The sequence below is a fragment of the Arvicanthis niloticus genome, chromosome 11 (genome assembly GCF_011762505.2).
Source record: "Arvicanthis niloticus isolate mArvNil1 chromosome 11, mArvNil1.pat.X, whole genome shotgun sequence".
NCBI classification, from domain to species: domain Eukaryota; kingdom Metazoa; phylum Chordata; class Mammalia; order Rodentia; family Muridae; genus Arvicanthis; species Arvicanthis niloticus.
In genome coordinates this window covers 56,333,583-56,342,886 of record NC_047668.1, presented here as the reverse complement: position 1 = coordinate 56,342,886, position 9,304 = coordinate 56,333,583, and the positions used below count along the sequence as shown (strand labels likewise).

Genomic DNA, 9,304 nt, shown 5'->3' with positions numbered 1-9,304 from the left:
CTTAACATTGGTATTTTTAAGATTAAGTCGTTTATTCATATTTTAAGCAACTTAACCTACTAAAGGCAAAACAGAAGGCTTTGGTGGAACAGATGGAAAAAGAAAAAATACAGAGTAACAAAGGCTCATCATATAAACTGATAGTAGAGCAAGCAAAACTGAAGCAGACGACCTCCAAGGTAAGATCTACCCCTTGCAATGTAATCCTAGGTTTTTAATAATGATTGGGAAACTAAATAACATGTTGATCTTAAAAACATTCAAAATCAGAGCATTCAGTTTTATTGAAGGAAATGTAGTGTGGACTTTACTGCCTAGTACGTAACCTTCAGAGTGGATTCTGCCTAGTGTGTAACCTTCAGAGTGGATTCTGCCTAGTATGTAACCCTCAGAGTGGATTCTGCCTAGTATGTAACCCTCAGAGTGGATACTGCCTAGTATGTAACCCTCAGGGTGGATTCTGCCTAGTATGTAACCCTCAGAGTGGATTCTGCCTAGTATGTAACCCTCAGAGTGGATTCTGCCTAGTATGTAACCTTCAGAGTGGATACTGCCTAGTATGTAACCCTCAGAGTGGATTCTGCCTAGTATGTAACCCTCAGAGTGGATACTGCCTAGTATGTAACCCTCAGGGTGGATTCTGCCTAGTATGTAACCCTCAGAGTGGATTCTGCCTAGTATGTAACCCTCAGGGTGGATACTGCCTAGTATGTAACCCTCAGAGTGGATACTGCCTAGTATGTAACCCTCAGAGTGGATTCTGCCTAGTATGTAACCCTCAGAGTGGATACTGCCGAGTATGTAACCCTCAGAGTGGATACTGCCTAGTATGTAACCCTCAGAGTGGATACTGCATAAGTAAATTAGAGATCAAGTAGTTCCTGTGCAGTTTTACTGATTGATCATTTGACATTGATGGTTCTGTCTTATTTTCATGGTATAATAAAATGCATTATAAATACGATCTTATCCTTTTAAAGAAAAATAAGTAAATACTTATCATTTCTTTTTTCTCTAGTTATGTTATGCAAACATTTAGATTTGGCATTAAAACTTCTTTGTATTGAGCTGTGCATATGACTCAAACAATGTCTTTCCAGTGATTTTTTTAAATAATATTTTTTTCCTCATGGTGGTGTTTGCCCATAATCTCAACATTAAATAGGTTGAGGCAGGTGGATTACAAGAAGCAAGACTATTGTCTCAAAATAGAGAAAACAGTAAACACCCATTAAATTTGTATTCATATTCAATATTTACATACGACCTAAGTAACATTGAATCTTAACTTCTAAATTTTCTATTTCTATAAAGCATGTACGTTTCTAGATATTGAAATAATTTGAACCAATATCTTGGTAAGATTTGTTTTAAATATTAGATTTTATCTATATAATGGCCTGTATGCAATTCTTTTGTATATCATGTACTTTAAATAGGAGATAACTTATGCTAGTCAATATAGACAACTTTTAATCTTTAGCTAGGTGTGAAGATGCCTGTAACCTGAGCATCTGCAAGACAAGACAGGAAGGTCATCGGTTCGGGCTCACAAACAAAACACCCTCCCTTATTTTTTCTTGGAAGCTTATGGTATATATGAAATTTTTGTGCATTAGAAGTTCTATGTTGGATATTTTCATCTTACAAAAGTATATACTGAGAAGTTTCTATTAAGTAAACATTGCTCTAAATCATGTATATTTCTGTATGCAGCACTTTAAGGACTTGATCCGCCTGCACTGCACAAGCAGTGTGGTCTCTTTCTAACTTAGACACTGAAGTTACAACAACAAAAGAGAGCCCTGAGATAGAGCCTCTTCCATTCACTCTGGCCCATGACCGCTGTATCCGAGTAGTGCAAAAGCTTGTCCTGTTTCTCCTCTTCATGGATTTCACATGTGTTGCAGACCTCTTACTGTTTGTCTGCAAGGTAAGTAAGCTGCAATTCAATTTTTGATTGACACGACTAATAGGAAGAGTTGTTTTAGTTTTTCTCTTTTGGGTTCATTTTCCTTGTCTTATTATGCCTTGAAAGGTTTAAAAATGTACTTTTCACTTGGTTCCTGAGAAAATCAGATGCAATTTTTTATTTGGTTAATACTTGAGGCTTTGAAATGTAGATAATTTGGGTGTGCCTATCTTTAATCTTCTATGAATTCACATAGGAAGTATATAAACATAAGTGAATTACTAATCACAAACAGAAATATACATGATTTGAATGCCATGATTGTTTTCCTGCAGCACACTCATTGTGTATTTGTAAATATTTGCCCAAATTTAAAACCAGTCACAAAATCTGTACCTGGTGCCTCACTCCTTTAATTTCAATAGTCAACATGGTAGAGGCAGGCCAGCCTCATCTACAGAGTGAGTTCCAGGACAGCTAGAGTTACACAGAGAAACCCTGATTGAAAATAAATAAATAAACAAACAAACAAACCAATCTTGATATAATATTTAATGTGCAAGGTTTCATTGTTTGTATTTTGTTTTAAGTAATTTATAGAAAAATTAAACATCTGCTTAGAAAACTGTCATATCAGTCAGTGTTTCTGTTACTATTTTTTAATTTAACTGGTACTTTAAGCACATGATTTCATAATGTGTTTCAGGTTCTTGCATGTATTGCAAATGCGACCAGGCCAACTATTCATCTATGTGAGATTATGAATGAGCCACAGCTAGAAAGACTGTTGCTGCTTTTGGTTGAAACTGACTTCAATAGAGGAGACATCTCTTGGGGTGGTGCCTGGGCTCAGTATTCTTTAACCTGTATGCTGCAGGACATTCTAGCAGGTTTGTCAGGATTTTTTTCTTATTGTTTGTCAGAATTTTGTTATTGCTCAAGTAATATTGAAAGGGAAATGTAAGAGAGTTTCTAAATGCATAAATGTTGCAGTAGCAACCATTTCAAGTACTCTTTGTTGACAGTTGGAAATGGTTTTAGAAAGTTGTTAAATGACTAGAGTGCACAGGTAGGGAAGCCTTGTTTGTGATTAGTAAGCAGTATGCTGCTTACTGGTTCTTCGGTGACCTTAGAAAACAATTAGCTTCTTCACCTGTTACCTACGGGTAATAAAAACATACAAACTATGAAAATGGTTGGAACCATCTCATTCAACATAGGAGAATTATTGGCTCCAGGGGTCCCAGAAGCAAGGAAAGAAGGGACAATGAGCGGAGATGTCCGAGCAACAGCTGGCAACACTGACGACTCCCTCCCAAAGTCTTCTGTTCAGCTGCTGGAGACCATAGATGAACTTTTGACACATTACATCTTGAAGCTGAGACTCTGTGGCTGCTGGGACAGGTTTCTCAGTTTGTAATTGTGGTATGGTGGTTAATTCCTCAGGCTGTATTCTCTGCTGATGTTGTTCTGGGGTCAAATCTGTAGATACCACCATTGGGGTCAGCGGTCCATCTATTTTTATTTCTACAAGTTGATGTTGTTGGCTCATCCCTATAGCTACTGTCCCTAGATCTGGTGCCCCTGGGGCTGTTGTCATAGATTCTGTCATTTGATGATGTGATGGTGTCATCTCTGTAGGATTCTTCTTTTGTGGCCAGGTATCAGAGGTCGACCCCATAGGTTCCATCATTTTGTGACTTTGCCTTGGGCTCACCTCTGAACAGTCTAAGTCTTGGTGCCGTGGGGTGAACTCGGAAGGGTCCATGACCTGATGAGGCAGTTTGGGAGTCAATGACACATACTCTGTGCCTTGATGTGGTGTCATCCCTATGGAGTCTCTGACTTGAACCTTGAGGGCAGAAGGCAACTCTAGAGATTCTTTGGTTTGAGCCACTGACTGTGCAGTCAAACCAGCTTGTAGTGGTGTGATCACTCCCGTGGGTGACTCCTGTACCACTGAGTTTATCTTTAGAGCATGTGTGGATTTCTTAGATGATCCTGGAATCATCCTTGATGAATCCAGGACTTTAGGTGGTGGCCATAGGCGTTGAAGTGGCCTAGGAGTAAACCTGATCTGTTTTGTGGCTTGATTCTGTGACCCTGAGTCCACGTTTAATGTTTCCATGACTTTATGCTGAGGCTGCGGACTCTTTTCCCTAGCTTTGAAGACTGGATGATGTGGCCCTGGACTCATCTTTGCTGGTTCTACAGCTTGATCCTTATGCAATGTATCTACCCCCTCTGATTCCATGACTGGGTCTTGTGGCTTTGGGGCTAGTCCTGCTGATTCTGTGACACGCGAACATAATTCACTAATCAGCCCCCTAGAACCCAAGAGATGAAACAATGCTACAGGACTTACTTTTGAGATATCTGTGATTTGGTTTACTCTTGAGTCCATACTCTTTGATTCCTTCATTTGATGCTCTGGACTTGCTGCTTTTAGTGATGCAATTCCCGGATTTGATGACTTCGGAGGTATACTGACTGTTTCAGCTTGGTAGAGTGGCTATGATAAGTTAGTCTTATCTTTTATTTTCCATATGGAGTCTGCTACCTCTGAATATGAATCTTGGATCATTCCCATTGCCTCCATAACCTGACGCAAGGCCATCGCAGTGACCTTTATGCTGTCTCTGGCTGAACATGGTACCTTGGGCGTCAGCTCAGAAAAGATTGGAGGACAAGACAGGATTGAGCTGTCGTTGGAGGACTCAGAGGATATACTGTGGTCAGTAGAAGTTTTCCCATTTTCACAGTAACAGTGAGGTGGGACAATCTCCTGAGCCGCAGTGTCAGAGATGGAGGAAGAAGACGTATCATGGGATTCTGGTAAATCCCATTGCATACATGTTGAGCTGAAAAACAAAGAGATTTTTGTTGTTGTTTTCTTTGGAATCAGTAGTGGGAAAATTAGGACAGAACAAAAGAAGTGGTCATTTCAAGTGCAAACTATTTTTGGTGTAAGGGAGGTGAGGGTGGAAAAGGGGGTGTATTCACAAGCATCAGTTATTTCTGTAAAGAATCCCTCTACCAGAAGTGAGGGAGATGAATCAGTGAAGTGCATGCCATACAAATGCTGTGCCCCATCCCCAGAGCACACACAACAATAAAAGTACATGGTGCCCAGTGTTGGGGAAGCAGAGACAAGCACATCCTTGGGGCTCACTGGCCAATCAAGGCTAACTAGTGAGTCTGACTGAGAGACTTTATTTTTAAAAAGAGGTGAGCAGATCCAAGGAATGACACCTAAGTTTTACAAACACACACACACACACACACACACACACACACACACACACACACACTCCCATTCAACTGGCCATTAAGCTGGATGACGTGAGTTCAGTTCAGTCCCTAAGATCTACATGTTAGAAAAGAACTGGTACCAGTGGCTTGCCCTTTGACCTCCATATACATGTAGCACACATGTGCACACATGCACCAAAAACAGAGAGAAAAGTTAAAAACAAATAAGTGTATTTTTAATTAAAAAGAAAACCTCACTGCTTTGGGGGTTAAAGAGATGAGTCAGGAGTTAAAAGCAGTGACTACACTTCCAGAAGATACAGGTTTGTTTCTCAGCACCCACATGCTGGTTCACAAACATCAGGAACTCCAGTACCAGAGGATTGCATACCCTATTCTGGCCTCTGTGGGCACCAGGCATGCATGTGGTGCAGAGATGTACATGCATGCAAACTACTCATACACATAAAATACAAATAAATCTCAAATAATAGTTCTTTATGGCTCAAAATTTTTTCGTTTCCCTGCCCCCTTTTTACTCTCCTTCCTTGCTTCCTTCCTTGCTTCCTTGCTTCCTTGCTTCCTTGCTTCCTTCCTTCCTTCCTTCCTTTCTTTTATTTTAAGTATTTCTCTACCCCCTACCCAGAAACTCTTTTTCCTAACTTTGCACTTTCCAGATGTTGGAAGAGCCATTGAAAGCTCTTGTCTATTGACCATAATATATAGCCCTGGTTCCAGCCCATAGGAAGTCCTGAAATACTGGACACAGCAGGGTAGGTCAGTGGAACTGAAGTGATAGCAAAGTACCAGAAAGCTAACCAATAAGAAGAGAAAGTTAATTTAGGAACAAGACAATTGCTACCACAGTCAATGAAGTAAAAGTACCAGGTGTTTTATACTTTTAGCACTTAGAATTAAGGCAATGTCTTAGTTAGGGTTTTTATTGTTGTGATGAAACCCCAGGACCATAAAATGCTTGGGGTCTGAGAGTTTGTTTCATCTTTCAATTTTCAATTCCATACTCCATTGTGGAGGGAAGTCAGGGTAGGAACTCAGGGCAGGCATCATGAGGCTGGAGCTGACGCAGAGGCTCTGCTTCCTGGCTTGCTTTCATGTCTTTCTCACCCTGCCTTCTTATATCACCTATGACCACCAGCCTGGGGTGGCACCACCCACAGTGAGCTGGGCATTCCCACATCAGTCATCAGTTAAGGCAATGCACCACAGGCTTGCCCACAGGGCAATCTGGAAGGAGTAATCTTCCAAAAATGATGCCAGCTTGTATCAAGTTGATGTGAAACAGTCAGTAGGACAGTCTGAAGACAGACTCTTACCTTGTCAGATCACTTTCTATAAAATTCTTCCTGGAGTCTTCCAATTGTGAAACTGGGAATAGGAGTAAAGAAACTATTTAGCATAGTAACTACTGATATCATCTATCAGAACCCCCTTCACTTAACAGTCATGCCTGTCATGAAGCTAATTAATGGCATGGCACAGCTATCAAGGTTTGAAAAGTCCATAAGCTCTGCTGTCTTCATCATGGACCAGAAGTGCCCCCATTAGAAGCATGGGGATGGGAACGTAGCAGTGGGAGACACAGAGATCCTGATACACCTTTTTCTTTAAAGATGTCTACCCCGAATCCATAGTAGAAGAATCAAGGTAACAGACCTCCCTTGTCAAACTCCTGGTAGTTATTCTTTGTCCTGACCCACCGAGTTTCTTTCCCATACTTTGGGCTTTCCATAAAAAACACCCAGGACACAGAAGCACGGGGAAAGGGACCGTGGAGGGGTTATGGGGCTGTTTGCATGACTTTGGAAGTGAAGATGTTAGAAAGATGGCTCTACTCTAGCCACACCCTCTTTTTCAACTTTCTTCCACACGCTGTCAAAGACCAGAGTCTTAAAGCAGAAACACAGCTGATCTGACATCAGCCTTGAGCTAACAATAAGGGATAGAGTCATTCTGACCTGTGAGTTTCTTGATCTCTTGATGAATTTGTTGTGTTGAAGCCTAGAGAAACACACACAACAAAAGAAACAAGAAAGTTAGATTTATGTTATAGATTGGAGATTTTACTGACAGTACATCTCATCTTGCCCATGGGATATTGATATGTTTTATATCAGGTATTAACTCAGCTGTCTTCTACAATCATATCATTAGTTACTAATTTACTAGTGAATGATTTATTAAATATAGTAAGGAAGCAGTGAGTTGGCTCTGTAGGCAAAGGTGCTTGACACCAAGCCTGAGGACCTGGGTTTCATCTCTGGAGCTCACCTAGGAAAAGGAGTGAAACAGTTTCCACAAGTTCTCCCATTGACCTCCGCATGCACACTATGGCATCTGTGCATGCATGCACACACTCGTACACATTATTAAAGTTTTTTTGTTAAACTTTAACACTTCTAGATTATCATACTGAGACTAAAGATAAATATGAACCTTGTACTCTAGAGACATGCATTAGTAAGGAAAGCAGCCACCTAAACAGAAAAGATACCATGTTTGAACCATCAAAACAGCTCAGTGGGTAAAGGTGACTCTTCCCAAGCCTTGGCAACCTACATTTAACTCCTATGACCTTTAAGGTGAAATGGACAGAACAAACTCTTGCAGGTTGTTGTCTACTTCTCTATGTCCCATGACATGTGCACACCTGTACACAGACACACACAGACACACACACACAGACACATACACACACAGTTTTTTTTTAAATGTGGTAAGTGTAATAGAAATGCATCAGAGAACACAGAAGACCTTGATTAATTTCCTTAAACAGAATGCCAGAGTTACTCCATAAATTTTCATTTGTGCTAGAGCTTAGAGAATCAGCTGATTTCTGGGCAAAAAAGAACATTATAAGCAAGTAAGACATCACTGAAAATGCCATATTATTTTTGTGGTGGGGCATTCACCACAGAAGACTGGATAGACATGGCTTTAAGCCAACAGAAAGTCTTTATTAACCATTCAGTAACTTCAATGAATGTTCGGGATCCCAGTGTAGCCCCAAGCCTTCTTCAGGGTGACCTTTTAAGCACAAAACCCCTGTTCTGGGTTGACATACTTCAGTTAACAGAAACTCTTAGCCAGAAACAGAAACCAAAAAGTGAGGCTGGTACATTTTGAGACTCCAAGAACTATGGACTTTGATGGCTTAGGCCTTTGTTTTAGTTTTGGCAGATGGACTGTCTAGGTGCTGAGTTTTACAACCTGAATGGCACTTGCATCATGGAGTGAGTTGTGCTAAGGTCTGGATCCCTGCTACAATTTTCAGGTGCACTTTTGCTGAGCTGTGGGAAATGGGGCTCAGAAGGTGAGAACCAGGGGATGTTTGGTGGTAGGAGTTCAATTCTATTCTGCAAGATCTTCCTAGAAAGTCGTAAACTCCTGGGACTTTACAACGATGCCCTCAGTCAGTTTAAGTGTATTATTAATGACATTTGTCACCATTAAAATAAAACAAATAGGTATTCCTTCCTTTTGCATCACGGCATCAATATCTAAAGAGCCTGGATGACAATTCTGGAGCATTTGGTGAGTAAGTCCATGGTTTAGTGACCCAGTTTACCACAGAGCTAAATACATCTAGTGGTAGTTTTGATAGTTGTTAACTTATTTTATGCTTGCTTAATCATGCATTATTTAATAATATATGTTCATGATGGAACCATTAAGTAAAGATATAAAGCAAAAGAAAACTGGTGTTGAAATCTCAGTTAATATGTCTACCAATGATCCTTCTGCATAGGTATCTCCACGTGATCTACAAATATCACAGACCTAAGTAATCTGGAAACACCTGCACGGTGAAATACCTACAGATACTGGATAGAATGCGGCATGTTTTTAAAATGTAGAGTTTGTCCTCTGTGAAAAGTAAGGTTACAATAAAAGCTAAGTTGAACACTTTTCAAAATGGAGCCCCAGAAGCTACTGATGGAGCCTCTTGTCTTCCAATGTTGCTGCTTAGGGAGCTTGGTCACCTCCACCCTGTACTGTGGATGTCTGAGACAAACACATGGACAGGCCAGACGAATAGAGACTTGGGACACATATCCCACTTATGTATTTGCCTCCTGGCGCTTTTTTTTAAAAAAGATTTATTTATTTATTTATTTATTT

The 9,304-nt window shown here is 40.3% G+C and overlaps 1 long non-coding RNA gene across 1 annotated transcript; it reads right to left on the bottom strand.

Moving 5' to 3' along the window:
- Window positions 1-2,070: 2,070 nt before the first annotated feature.
- On the bottom strand, window positions 2,071-7,218 carry LOC143443895 (uncharacterized). Its single transcript, XR_013113286.1, has 3 exons — window positions 7,141-7,218; window positions 6,499-6,550; window positions 2,071-4,773 (listed from the first exon to the last, which is right to left on the bottom strand). It is a non-coding gene; the product is annotated as an uncharacterized LOC143443895 (long non-coding RNA).
- Between the last annotated feature and the right edge of the window lie 2,086 nt (window positions 7,219-9,304).